We start from the raw sequence: 14,926 nt of genomic DNA on the forward strand, positions 1-14,926 counted from the left end.
CCGCGTCATTGGCAGGATACGAACACGGACCCTTTCTACTTGGTGGGGGGGGCGGAGTCATCATTATACCAACTGTGCTACCATAATGACTGAATCCATCTCTGTAAATTATATATATCTTCAGGACCTTTTTAGTATTAGTATTAATAACAGCAAATGATGCAAGGTAGTAAGCTATTTTTGTTATATTTGTGCTAAAAATTTTTGAAAATTTTGTTAAAATTAGATTAAGTATTATTGATTATATTTTAGGATTTCTATATTGAAATTTTGCCTAATCAACTGCTTTGCATTTTTTTTTTCTTAATGGACAGTTGTTCCCTGTCTTCGGTTTAGTCTGAAAAACATCATCTCTCTACTTCAAAAATCAAAGTGATTTTATATGAAACAAAAATAAAAACCAAAATTACAATTGTTGTAGTGCGAGGAGACAACACAACTGCAGCTGTACCCAGCTGTTCACAACTAAACAGATGTACTATGAACAACTACTTACATATGATTCAGTATTTTACAAAGTAATTAATTCATCTACTAACAATGCAGAACATCAATCCTGTTTAAAAGATTTTGAGTACAGTGTTTAAAATGGTGATGTGATGGTTACTAATGGGATCAGTTCTAGTTTTTTTTTTTTTTTTTTTTGTAAATTGGAATTATGTGAGCATGCTTAAAAGCAGAATGATAACAGTCACAAACACAGTAGTTAACCATAATAGAACAAGAACAAGAAAGTCTACATTTCTTTAAAAAAGAGGGAGAAAGATTGTATCAAGGGTAACAGAATACTGTAGTGACATATGTTAAGCTAATATTATTATTATTAGCTAGATGGTTCAAGGAAGTCTGAGGCTCATGCTGCACCAGCCAAAAAAAATTAAAAAATTCCAGTTACTCAGAGAGAGAGAGAGAGGGAGAGAGAGACAGAGAGTCAAAAGTAGAAGGGAATCACCAAGAAAGAGAATGATGATATCCAGCTCAGGACCCTGGGTGTGCCAAGCCCATACCTACCAGATGTGAGCCCCTGGGGTTATAACCGTGATGCAATAATTGCAGGTTGAAATTTACTTTATGGTGCTTACCCACAGATCTTTGCAACAAGGAGTGAAGAGCTGGCATAGCTCTGTCCACTGATTTGCAGTGATTGGAAAAACGATCCCCGATTTAAAACCAGCCAGAAAGGGAGGAAAATTGTTTTGTGATTTTAAACCAGCACCGAAGGGGGGAGCACCCTGAAACCATTTTGCCCCTTTGGCACTGGTTTAAAATCAGGAAACAAAAACACTGGAATAGATCATCCAATCACTGCAAATCAGTGGGCACAGCTAGACCAGCTCTTCACCCCTTCACAAAGATCCGTGGGTAAGCACCATAAAATACATTTCAACCCAATTGCATAATACTTTGAAGAATTTTAAAAAAAAACTCAAATAAACTTATCTCTCTCTGGAATGTGAGGGGCATTTGTAAAGTTTGTGACCTGAGTATGAAGGGTTTATTGGAGGAGTCTGATAACATGTTGCTTTTCAACAGTCCCCTTTGGAGTCAATACATTTCTTCAACTGATGCTGAGAAGGGCAACAAGATTGATCAGGGGAACAAAGGGGTGCTCTTGCCAAGAAATGTTTAAGTAATTGGAGAGTAGGCACCTGCGAGTGAACTGATTGGTGTATAAGGCCTTAAATGGGTTGAGTAAGCTGAATGCTAATGGGATTCTTCCTCTTGCTCAGATTAAGAACCTGATGGGGCACAGATTCAAATTGAGGAAAGACAATTGTAGAATAGATGTGAGGAAATTTGCCTTTAGCCAGTGGGGGGGTTGATTGGTGGAACAGACTTCCATCTTTTGTTGTGGAAGTTGATAGCCTAAATAAATTTAAGGCTGAGCTGGACAGACATTTGGAACGGATGGGGGGGGGGGGTGAAATGGAAGGGGAGGATTTGGCTGATGCTGCATAAGCTTGCTTTCTTGCATTGTATGCCTAAATTAATGCTAAATGTGTTGATTTGACTGGGAAGAAACTTTTCTTTTGAGCCTCCAGGAATGCAACCACTGACATCATTGTTAGTGGGAAAATGGATGCCAGCCGAGCCGGGTACTTTTTCATATTCATTCATTTTTTTTCTTTCATTTATTGAGTAAAGCGGCCCCTAGCCAAAAATTCTGGCAAATCCATCATACATTCTCTCTCTCTCTCTCTCTCTCTCTCTCTCTCTCTCAACAGCCATCTACAGCAGTCAGAGAGCTCAACAGAACTCTGTTGAGAACCAAAAACCAAACAACAGAAACCAAGTTGGAACAAAGTTTTATTATGGAATTAAAATGGGGGCACATCAAGTTTTCAGCTGCCCAACTCAATGCCAGAGCACACTCTTATGCACCAGGCAACACAGCAGCAACCTTCAGGGCAGAATGCGCTGGTCCCACAGGAGCTAGTTATTGTTAGTGACAATTGTCAGGGAAACGGGAAATATACTGTGCAAAAAGGATAGGTGGAATAGGACCAGGGTATGCCTGCCAGGGACAAAACCTGATGACGTTGTAGAGCAGATATCATCTTTTAAGGGCACAAAAGGCGATATCGTTATACATGTTGGCACTAATGACGTTAAGTGAAGGAGATCTGTGAATTTACTAAGCAAGTACAGGTCGATGCTGAAAAAAAGTCAATAGTTAGGGTTAAATTTGAAAGTGTCTACAATCCTGCCCAGACACGATAGGAAGGAGTATGTGATGAGGGCCTTGTCAATCAATTTGGCCCTGGAGGGATTGTGCAGGGCTCATGGGGTAGAATTTTCTCAGCGTGGTCTGTGCTTGTTAACAGGAGAGACTGCTTCTACAGAGATGGAATACACTTAAATAGAAAGGGTGCAAGAATATTTGCTGATCTTATCGAAGCAATGTTAGGTGGGTCGGAAAACTGCTAGCTTGGAGGGAGATTCACAGACTAATAGGTTAACAGTAGCCACAGAAAGAGGTGGAAATGATTCTTGTAATGCTTCTATTGGGATGAGCAGTAGCCCAAAAAGCCAGTTGCTGGGGATTTCAGGAACTGCTGGGGGTCATGAAACAAGTAAATACATGGGCTGTGTTAGAGTAACTAAGAGTAAGAACAGATGCATGTATACTTGCATGTACACCAATGCTAGGAGTATAGTAAACAAATCTGATGAATTTGAAGTGCTAGTTAAGACATCAAAAGCGGATATTGTTGGGATATCAGAGACTTGCTGTCACTCAGATATAAGGAATGCAGACTTCGAATTTGGGAAGTACAATGTGTACAGAAAGGATAGAAAGGGAGGAGGGGTTATGCTGTTAGTTAAGAAACACACAAAATCTAAGGAAGAGCATCCAGTTGACATAGATGGACAGTGCACTGTTGAGTCAGTTTGGTGTGACATAAGCACTGGGAAAATGAGGGTAGGAGTTTGTTATAGGCAATTATACAGAGAAATAGAGTGGGAAAGTAAATCTGAGAGTGTTATAATGGGGGATTTTAACTTCCCAGGTATAGACTAGAACTTGTGGATTGGTCACTTGCACACTAGCAAGGCTTTTGTGGATTTATTGGATGATTGTTTTCTACAATCATCCAATGAGGAAAAGGAGAAGAGATGGTGAACAGAGCAAATACTTGATGGATGAGAATGAGAACCTAATAACCAAGGATGAAGAGATAAGAGGAACATGGAAGAATTATTTTGAAAATCTGTTGAATGTGCAGGGCAGCCAGCAAAAGGGACAAAGGCAGGTTGATCATAAAACAGGGGATGAAAGTGAAGATACAGAGAGAGAGCAAACAGACTTGACTTGGAATGATATAGTGCAGGCATGGAAATACATCAAGACAAATAAGTCTGCTGGTATGGATGAGATAAATGGAGAAATGCTGAAGGCTACAGGCAAATATAACCCCTGGTTTTTAGCCGTGAAGGGTATTGTGTGCGGCATGTGCGTTTTGTATGCAATAAAGAGTTCTTCTTCTTCTTCAAATCAGGGATAACGTGGACATACAGACTCTTCCATAAAATCTGGGATGAGAGACAGGTGCCGAAGGACTGGAAAGGTTTGATCATCCTGTTGTTCAAGAAGGGGAACAGGAAAAAGTGTTCCAATTATAGAGGCATCACACTGACATCGCATGTGAGTAAGCTGTATGAGAGAGTGTTAGAGCAGAAGATAAGAGGAACGATTGAAAATAGGATAGCCAACGAACAGTACGGCTTTAGGCCTGGCAGATCGACGGTGGATCTAATTTTCTGCATCAGGCAACTGACAGATAAGTGTTATGAACACAATAAATTATGGATGGCATTTTTGGATATAAAGTAAGCGTTTGATGCTGTAAAGGGAGAGAAAGTGTGGGAGGTTTTGAGAAACTTGGGGATAGAGGAACAACTTGTGGAGAGAATTGAGAATAGTAGAGGCATATGATGCAAGAAAGCAAGTTTATGCAGCATCAGCCAAAAAAAACTTCCACTTCACCCCTCCGTTCGTTCGAAATACCTGTCCAGCTGAGCCTTAAATTTATTTAGGCTATCAACTTCCACAACAAGGGATGGAAGTCTGTTCCACCAACCAATTACCTGCTGGATAAAGACAAATTTCCGCACATCTATCCTACATCTGTCTTTCCTCAATTTGAATTTATGCCCTCTCAGGTGATTATTCTGAGCAAGAGGCAGTATCCCATCAGCATTGAGCATGCTCAAACCATTCAAGGCTTTGTACACCTCTATCAGATCACCTCGCCAGTGCCTAGTCTCCAGACACTGTAATTTGCAAAACTTAAGCCTTTCTTTGTAAGAGCAACCCTTCGTTCCCTTCATTAACCTTGTTGCCCTTCTCTGTACTCATTCCAGCAGCTCTACATCATTCTTGAAATGAGGCCTCCAGACCTGTATACAGTTTTCGAGGTGTGGCCTGACCATTGCCTTTTACAAGGGAATAATCATCTCCTTATCCCTACTAGAAAAATTCCTGTATATCAATGACAATACACCATGAGCTACTCTTGCAGCTCGTCTGCACTGCTCAGAGAACTTCATATCTGCCTGCACAATTACCCCCAGGTCCTTTTCATTCTCCACCACTGTCAGTGTAGTACCGCAGAGTTGATACGTTGCTCTGGGGTTACTGTTTCCCATATGTAGTACTTTACATTTGTCAATGTTAAACTTCATTTGCCACCTCTCAGCCCATCTGTTCAACCTTTCCAGATCCTGTTGCAGCAGCATAGCGTCAGTAGTGTCCTTAACGACCCTGCCAACCTTTGTATCATCTGCAAACTTGGACATTAAACTTGATATCCCATCATCAATATCATTCATAAACACCGAAAACAACAACGGACCCAACACTGAACCTTGAGGAACTCCACTAATAACATTAGTCCATGTTGAGCAGTGTCCACTGATTACCACTCTCTGTCTTCTGCCACTCAACCAACCCCTTATCCATAGCAGCAATTTGCCTCCAATGCCACACTGCTCCAATTTGTGCAGCAGTCTTCCATGTGCAACAGTATCAAAAGCCTTTCTAAGATCCAAATATATAATATCAAAGTTATTCCCTGCATCCAGTTCTTTTGTGACTACAACATAGTATCCAATCAAATTGGTCAGGCAAGACCTGCCCTTAACAAAACCATGCTGCGTCTGAGCTATAACTGAATTCTTGTCTAGATGATCCTGCAGTGCTTCTTTAACCAGTGCCTCCATTAATTTACCTGGAACAGAAGTTAAACTAACAGGTCTATAATTACTTGTGTCAGCCTTTGATCCTCCTTTGTGAATTGGGGTTACATTTGCACATCTCCAGTCTATGGGTACCTCCCCTGAGTCCAAAGAAGCTCTCATAATTATGGCTAGGGGTTTGCATACTTCCTTTGCTGCCTCCTTTAATATAACTGGATAGATCCCATCCACCCCAGGTGCCTTTTTTATGTTTATCCTCAACAATCTCTCCTCCACTTTCCTCTCAGTTATTACAAAATCATCCAGCTCACTGCCAATGTTTACTTTACCTACATCATTCTCCTTCCTGAATAACTCCTCATGCGTGAATGTAGATGCAAAATACTTGTTTAGATTGTTAGCCACCTGAGCAGGATCCTCAACTGTTGAACCATCAATATCCAGTGGACCAATCTGATTCATCCCTTTCCTTCTCGAGTTCAAATATGTAAAGAATTCTTTTCTGTTTTTCTTTGCATCCTTTGCCAAGGATTTTTCGTAGTCTGCCTTTGCCTGCCTAATCTCCTTTGTGACTTGGTTACAGACCAACTTATATCTATCATAGGCTTCCATGTCACCCATTAATTTGTACGTATCCCATGCATTTTTCTTCTCTGCCACATGTCTCATTAATTCATCTGACAACCATTTAGGCCTAAACCTTGAACAATATTTCTTAGTTGGTATGTAAAGCCTGGTAGTCTCCAAGATTAGTTCCTTGAATGCTTCCCATTTTGAGTTTGCTGTTGGTAACATCATCAGTTGGTCCCACCGTATAGAATTTAAATACTGTCTCAGACCATCATAGTCGCCTTTACGAAAACAAAAACCCTTCCCTTTACCTCTGATGGTAGTTACCTCCTTGAGTAAATCCCACTTCAACACACTGTGATCACTGCCACCTAGTGGTTCATTTATCTGCAGATTCTTAATGCATGAAGAATCACTACTGATAATCAGATCAAGAGTATTGCTCCCTCTTGTTGCCTCACGAACATGCTGATGTAGAAAACAATCATCCAATAAATCCACAAAAGCCTTGCTAGTGTGCGAGTGACCAATCCACAAATTCCAGTCAATATCTGGGAAATTAAAATCCCCCATTATAAGACTCTCTGATTTACTGGCCCACTCTATTTCCCTGTACAATATCTTATTATACTCATCAGAGTCATTAGGCCTATAGCACACTCCTACTCTCAATTTTGATTTCCCTATGCTTATGTCACACCAGACTGACTCGACACTGCCCTGTCCATCGATGTCGACTGGCTTCACTTCCTTGGACTTTATGTGTTTCTTAATTAATAGCATAACCCCTCCTCCCCTCCTGTCCTGTCTATCCTTTCTATACACATTGTATTCCCCAAATTCCAGTTCCGCATTACTTATATCTGTGTGACACCACGTCTCTGATATCCCAATAATATCTGCCTTTGATGTTTTGAGCAATACCTCAAATTCATCAAATTTATTTACCAAACTCCTAGCATTGGTGTACACGCAGGTATACATGCACCTGTTTCTATTCTTAGCTACCCTAACACAACCCATGTGTTTACTTGCACCGCAATGACTACCAGCAGTCTCTGAAATATCCTGCATCTTGTTTTCCAGGCTTCTGCTCATTTCAATAGAAGCAGTGCAAGAATCACTTCCACCTCTGCCAGTGGCTACTGTTAATCTATTAGTCCTTGTATCCCCCCCAACTAGCAGTTTTCCGACCTACCTAACACTGCCTCGACAGCATCAGCAAAAATTCTTGCACCCTTTCTATTTAAGTGTATCCCATCCCTGTAGAAGCAATCTCTCCTGTTAACAAGTACAGTCCAGGCTGAAAAAAATTCTACCCCTTGAGCCTTGCACAATCCCTCCAGGGCGGAATTGATCGACAAGGCTCTCATCATATACTCCCTCCTATCGTGTCTGGGCAGAATTGCAGACAATTTTAATCTACCTTCGGCTGCCTAACCTCCTTTGTAACTTGGTTACAGATCAACTTATATCTATCATAGGCTTCTGTGTCCTGTGTTAATTTATATGTATCCCATGCATTTTTCTTCTCTGCCATATGCCTCATTAGTTCATCTGACATCCATTTTGGCCTAAACCTTGAACAATATTTCTTAGTTGGTATGTAAAGCCCAGTAGCTTCCAAGATAAGTTCTTTGAATGCTTCCCATTTTGAATTTGCTGTTGGTAACATCATCAGTTGGTCCCACTGTATAGAATTTAAATACTGTCTCAGACCATCGTAGTCGCCTTTATGAAAGCAATAACCCTTCCCTTTACCCCTGATGGTAGTTACCTCTTTGAGTAAATCCCACTTAAGCACACTGTGATCACTGCCACCTAGTGGTTCCTCTATCTTCAGATTCTTAATGCATGAAGAATTACTACTGATAATCAAATCAAGAGTATTACTCCCTCTAGTTGCCTCCCAAACATGTGCACCAATACAGTGAGCAAAGTAAGAACAGCGGTAGGGTTGACGGAGAGCTTCAAAATAACATCAGGTTTGAGGCAAGGAGGCATCCTGCCACCACTACTGTTCATAGCTGTCATGAATGATGTGCAACATAGAGTGGTGGAACAACTTTGACTGGACCAGATGAAAGTCATGCTCTTCTCAGATTACCTCTGCATATGGGGAGAGAGTAGAGAACAAGTGCAACGGCAAGATGATATACAGACTAGTATGATTAAGGAGAAGAGTGAAGTAATGGTTCTAAAGAGGAGTGGCGAGATTGACGGATACATTACAGTGGAAGGGAAACAGCTAAAAATGGTTAACAACTTCAAATATCTAGGAAGCACCATTATAAAAAAATAAGAAGGATACAAGAGGGTGGGAATTTCTATAGGCAGACAAAAGATCTGATCTGGAACAAGAACATACCACTGAAGTGTAAGAAGGCTATATATCAGGCATATTATATACCAAATCTGACATATGCATCTGAAACTTTGACTATGAGGAAAAAGGATGAAAGCAGAATTCAGGGGGCAGAAATGAGATTTGTGAGGAGCTTAGCTGGAAAGAGAGATGCAACAAAATAAGGAATGATGTGATTAGGGAGAGAATTCAGGTTGAAAAACTCCAGAATAGGATTGAAAGGTCCCGTTTGAAATGGTTTGGACATGTAAAATTCTAAATGAGAAGCATTCAAAGAAGTAATCTTAGAACTACTGGGCTTTTTGTTCCAACTAAGAAATACTGCTCTAGGTTCAGGCCTAAATGGATGTCAGATGAACTAATGAGACTTGTGGCAGAGAAGAAAAATGCACGGGATGCACATACATCGTCATGCAACACAGAAGCCTACAGTAGATATAAGATAGTCTCTAATCAAGTAACAAAGGAGGTTAGGCAAGCGAAGGCAGATTATGAAAAATCTTTGGCAAAGGATGCAAAGACTTTTTTACTTCTATAAAAAATAAAGGGAAGGGGATGAATCAGATTGGTCCCATGATATCAATGGTTTGACTGTGGATGATCATTCTCTGATAGCTGCTGAACTAATGAGTATTTTACATCTACAATCACACATGAGGAGTCATTCGAGGAGGAGGAGGAGAGGGCTAGATGTTTATCAAACTGTAACAGGGAGTTTAATGATTTTGTAATAACTGAGAGCAAAGTGGAAGAGAAACTGTTGAAGTTAAACATAAGAAAGGCACCTGGGGTGAATGGGATCTATCTAGATATATTAAAGGAGGCAGCAAAGGAAGTAAAGAAACTCTTAGCCATAATTATGAGAGCATCCTTGGACTTGGGGTAAGTCCCCACAGACTGGAGATGTATTATTATTATTATTAGCTATATGGTGCAAGAAAGCCTGAGGCTTATGCTGCACCAGCCAAAAAAAAATTCGCGTTATCTATCATTACCTTATAGGTAATGATAGCCATGTTATCATTACCTATAAGGTGATCTAAGATTGCACTCATGGAGTCTTCCCAATTACACATCTCAGTGGTGCCCTTGCCAATAGAATATATAACATCAGCAGCTGCTCCAAATTTGCCATTACAAATTTTATAAATCAATCCATTAAGGGGTCATTATTTCCTGCTGTTTTCACCAACATTTTCCAGCAATCATATTTCTTTTAAGCAATAGCATGGATATACTAGTTATGAATACATTGATAATCTTTCTTTAATCAAATAAATTCCAAGGCACTTTCCTTACATTTGCTCTTCTGAAATTGCTTCCTAGCCCTTTCCTGTTTTTTACCTGTTTTTTTCAATAGAGTAAGCTGTGTCCACCACTTAACTGGTTTATGTTTTATCTGTTTCCATTTCATGGCAGCTACACACACATCATAGATAAGTTTTTGCAAAAACAATCACGGCCTGCTGAAGGCTTCTTCAAAGTTATCCCAGTTTGCAGGCTTAACAGCAATGTGCTATAATTCAAGCCAACACTGTTTTCCCTATTTGTGTTGATTTCATAAAATATTGCACGATGATCACTCAATACCCAGTGAAATTTGACTTTCCATCCACAGACAAATCTAGCACCAGTTGAGTTTGTAAGAGTTACATCTATGTTTGATTCACCATTTACTGTCTAAAAGGTGGACTCCTCCCCAGATTGATTGTGAACCATAAGTTTCCATGCAGCTATCATATCATCTAAAGCTTTCCCTCTATCATCAGTAGTGCCACTGAACCAAAGTGAACTCTTGGCATTAGAATCAATTGCAAATAATACAGACAAATCTCCTAGCTTATCAAGAACACTATTGGGAAATATGTGAAAGTCTGATGCTAGATGTGGTGAATATGAGAAATGGTCCAAGCTTTCAAAGCAACACTCATTCAGTGAAGCCCTGACAAAGACAAACTTATCAGCAGGTGCATTGTCCTGGTGAAACAAGACTCCTTTGATGAGTGTTCCTCAGCATTTGTCTTTGATATTTTCATCACTCAAAGAACAATTAAGTACTTTTCACAAAATAACCAATGTACTTCTGCACAAAATAGAAGTGCTGTTTGTGTTTACTTTCTATTTCCTCACAAAAGGCTTGAAAACTGTGAGAATTTAGAAGACAAGCCTTAAATGAAACTGACCACTTTAACTACCCATCCAATGTCATTGTCAAAATTGTTGTCTGTTATTGTCATATCTATCAGTTAATGCTTCTCTGCATATACCCCTGTAGGTGGAACATGAACCAGGAGATCCAAAATAAAATTTCACAGAATAACAGAAGATTGTATCTCATGAAGTTCACCTCTAGGCAGTGGGTTGTTGAAAATTGGAATAAACTGCCTCCCAACATGGAGGCAGTGAGTCTAGTTAAGTTTAAAACAGAAATAAATGATTAGTTTGCTGAAATGGAAATAGTATGAATATTCTGTATTATTATTATTTCTTCTTTCTCCTTAGGGGTTTTTATCCATAAGGAGAACAATGTGTACAAGTGACTCCACAATGTGTACAGGTACCAAGTGAGTGGGTTGTTGTTGTTGTTATTTGGTTTTTAGGAGCATTAGCACTAAGGCCATATTGCTCGGGGATATACGGTGGTCATTCCCTGACCTTTCCGTATCCTCTGTATTTGGTGGTCATGGGCTCAAACCCCGGTTTAATCAAGAGGCGTGTGCTACGAACTGCTGCTCTTGTCCACCTAGCTACGGAGGTGCCCCAAGTGGGTGGGGTGGCTGTAACAGCTAGTTACTATTATTTAATCATTTTATTGACTTAATTGTTATATTATATTATTTTATATAAGCAGCTTTATAGTCCTAGTCAAGCTCCTTGATTTATCTGAATTTAGATAGCGATTCTGAAAGTTAATACATAGTGTCTGTAGATCTTACTGTTCGTAACTTGCCGACATTGTTATATGATACGGAATAACATAATGTAAATCACAAACTTCATAGCATAAGGTTTAACATAAAACTAAAGAGCGAAATACATAGCACTGTATTAGAAATCTGTTAGATCAGTATAGTATTATCAATTAATCAGTAAAATTTATTAATCTTATTAAATTTCATTGTTAATTAAATTATATTTAAATGGAAATATGACCCAGACTAGAGCGCGGAAAGCAACGATTAGAGAACAGCAACAGTGCCGTGGCTCGGGTGAGACCCAAAGGTGGCAATTCTCCAACGCATCACAGTCTAAAAAAATGTGTGAAATGTGAAATATTTGCAGATCTGCTAGGAGGATGTCTTTGTGTGTGTGTGCTAGGTGCAGAGACTGTGAAGAAATTATTCGCCAACTCAGCATTCTGATGGGCATCTATTGTCAGGGAGACAGGGAATATATTATGAAAAAAGGATAGGTGCAACAGGACCAGGGTATGCCTGCCAGGGGCAAAAGTTGATGACATTGTAGGGCAGATATCTTTTAAGGGCACAAAAGGTGATATTGTTTACACGTTGGCACTAATGACCTTAAGAGTAAGAGATCTGCAAATTTACTTAACAAATTTGAAAGTGTCTGCAATTCTGCCCAGACATGATAGGATTGACAAAGCTCTCATATAACGAGAGCCTTGTCAATCAATTCGGCCCTGGAGTGATTGTGCAAGGCTGAGAGAGTAGATTTTTTTTTAGGATGGTCTATGCTTGCTAACAGGAGAGACCACTTCTACAGGGGTGGGATACACTTAAATAGAAAGGGTGCATGAATATTTGCTGATGCTATCGAGGCAGTGTTAGGTGGGTTGGAAAACTGATAGCTTGGAGGGATTCATGGACTAAAAGATTTTAACAGTAGCCGAAGGGAGAGACGAAAGTGATTCTTGCACTGCTTCTATTGTAATGAGTAGCAGCCTAGAGAGCAAGTTGCTGGGGATTTCAAGAGCTGCTGGGAGTCATCCTGGAACAAGTAAACACATGGACTGTGTTAGGGTAACTAAGAGTAAGAACAGATGCATGTATACTTGCATGTACACCAACGCTAGAAGTATAATAAATAAATTTGTTGAATTTGAAATGCTGATCAAAGCATCAAAGGTAGATATTATTAGGATATCAGACATGGTGTTGATTATTATTATTATTATTATTATTAACTGTATTAATAATTCCAATTGTACTCCCCAAATTCCAATTCTGCAGTGCAGAATTGGAATCTGGGGAGTACAATGTTGTTGTTGGTTTGTGGCACAAGGGCTGCTAAGGCCATATTGTGCCTGAGTACAATGTGTACAGAAAGGATAGACAGGGTAGGAAGGGAGGAAGGGTTATGCTGTTAGTTAAAAAACACATAAAATCTAAGGAAGTGCATTCAGTTGACATGGGTGGACAGCGCAATGTTGAGTCTGTTTGGTGTGATATAAACACTGGGGAAAGGGAAAATGAGAGGAGTTTGTTATAGGCTTAATGACTCTGATGAGTACAACGAACAGTTGTACAGAGAAATAGAGTGGGCCAGTAAATCAGAATGTCTTTTAATGGAGAATTTTAACTTTCCAGATATTACGTGGAACTTGTGGGTTGGTCACTCGCATGCTAGCAAGATTTTGTGGATTTACTGGAGGACTGTTTTATACAGCAACATGCATAAAGAATTTGCAGATAAAGGAACCACTAGGTGACAGTGATCAGTGTACTGATATTTAAAGATGTAACTACCATCAAGGGTAAAGGAAGGGTTTTTGTAAAGGTCAATACAGTGGTCTCAGACAGTTTTTAAATTCTATACATTGGGATCAACTGATGATGTTACCAACAATGAATTCTAAATGGGAAGCATTCAGAGTATTAACCTTGAAGGTTACCAGGCTTTTCACACCAACTAAGAAATACTGTTCAAGGTCAGGCCAATGGCGTAGCTACCATGTAGGTAATCAAAGCAATTGCCTCCGGGCCCTTAAGTGGCCCGGTGTCTTTGGCTGTCTCCTCCTTTTTGAAATTTTCATTAAGCAACCCCTTAGCTATAATTATGGAAGCATCCTTAGAGTCGGGTGAGGCTCCCATGGACTGGAGATGTGCAAATCTATCCCAAACTCACAAAGGGGGTGGAAAGGGTGACACAAATAATTATAGACCTGTTAGTTTAATTTCTGTTCAGGGAAAACAATGGAGTCACTGGTTAAAGAGGTGATACAGGATCACCTAGACAAAACTGCAGTAATAGTTCACATATAGTATGGGTTTGTTAAGGGGAAGTCTTGTCTAATCAATTTAATTGGATACTATGAAGTGGTCATAAAAGAACTGGATGCAAAAAATAATTTTGATATCATATACTTGGATTTCAGATAAGCTGTTGATATTGTTGCTTAGGGAAGACTGCTGTACAAATTGGAGCAGTATGGCATTAAAGGCAAGTTACTGCAATGGCTAAAGGGATGGTTGAGTGGGAGAACGGTAGAGAGTGGTAATAAATAGACACTGCTCTACATGGTTTAAAGTTATTAGTGGAGTCCCCCAGGGTTTGGTGTTGGGCCCATTGTTGTTTTCTGTATTTATCAATGATATCAATGAAGGTATATCAGGCTTAATGTCCAAGTTTGCAGATGATACAAAGTTTGGCAGGGTTGTTAATGACAATAAAGACTATGCTGCTGCAAAAGTATCTAGAAAAGTTAGGCAAATGGGCTGAGAAGTGGCAACTGAAGTTTAACATTGACAAATGCAAAGTACTGCATATGGCTAGCAGTATCCCAAGAGAAACGTACCAACTGTGTGGTATCACACTAAGGAAGGTGGAGAATGAAAGACCTAGGGATAATTGTGCAGTCAGATATGAAGTTCTCTGAGCAGGTCATGGAGTTTTGTCAATGATATATAGGAATTTTGCAAGCAGAGACGAGGAGGTGATTATCCCTTTGTAAAAGGCAATGGTCAGGCTACACCTTGAGTACTGTGTACAGGTACAGGTCAGGCTACACCTTGAGTACTGTGTAGCAATCAACTACCCGCTGGCCTTTAGCCAGCGGGTAGTTGATTGCTGGAACAGACTTGCATCTGCTGTTGTGGAAGTTGATAGCTTAAATAAATTTAAGGCTGAACTAGACAAACATTTGGAGTGACTGGATGGGTGAAATGTGAAGGTTTTTTTTTTCTTTGGCTGATGCCGTATAAGCTAGCCTTCTTACATCATATGCCCAAACTAATGTTAATGCTAATTCTCTCTACCTATCCTACAAGTGTTCAAGGTCACGGCTTTCTGGAGTTCCTTGTAGGTGTTTTCTGGGAGACCCCATTGCTA

The 14,926-nt window shown here is 39.8% G+C and overlaps 1 protein-coding gene across 1 annotated transcript in view; it reads right to left on the reverse strand.

Annotated features, from left to right (window-relative positions):
- Window positions 1-14,926, reverse strand: part of LOC150089376 (polyamine deacetylase HDAC10-like) — a 162,386-nt gene that overhangs the window by 116,188 nt on the left and 31,272 nt on the right. The gene's annotated exons all lie outside the window — the stretch shown is intronic.

The sequence above is a fragment of the Mastigoproctus giganteus genome, chromosome 2, assembly GCF_048544385.1.
Source record: "Mastigoproctus giganteus isolate SK-2022 chromosome 2, ASM4854438v1, whole genome shotgun sequence".
NCBI classification, from domain to species: domain Eukaryota; kingdom Metazoa; phylum Arthropoda; class Arachnida; order Uropygi; family Thelyphonidae; genus Mastigoproctus; species Mastigoproctus giganteus.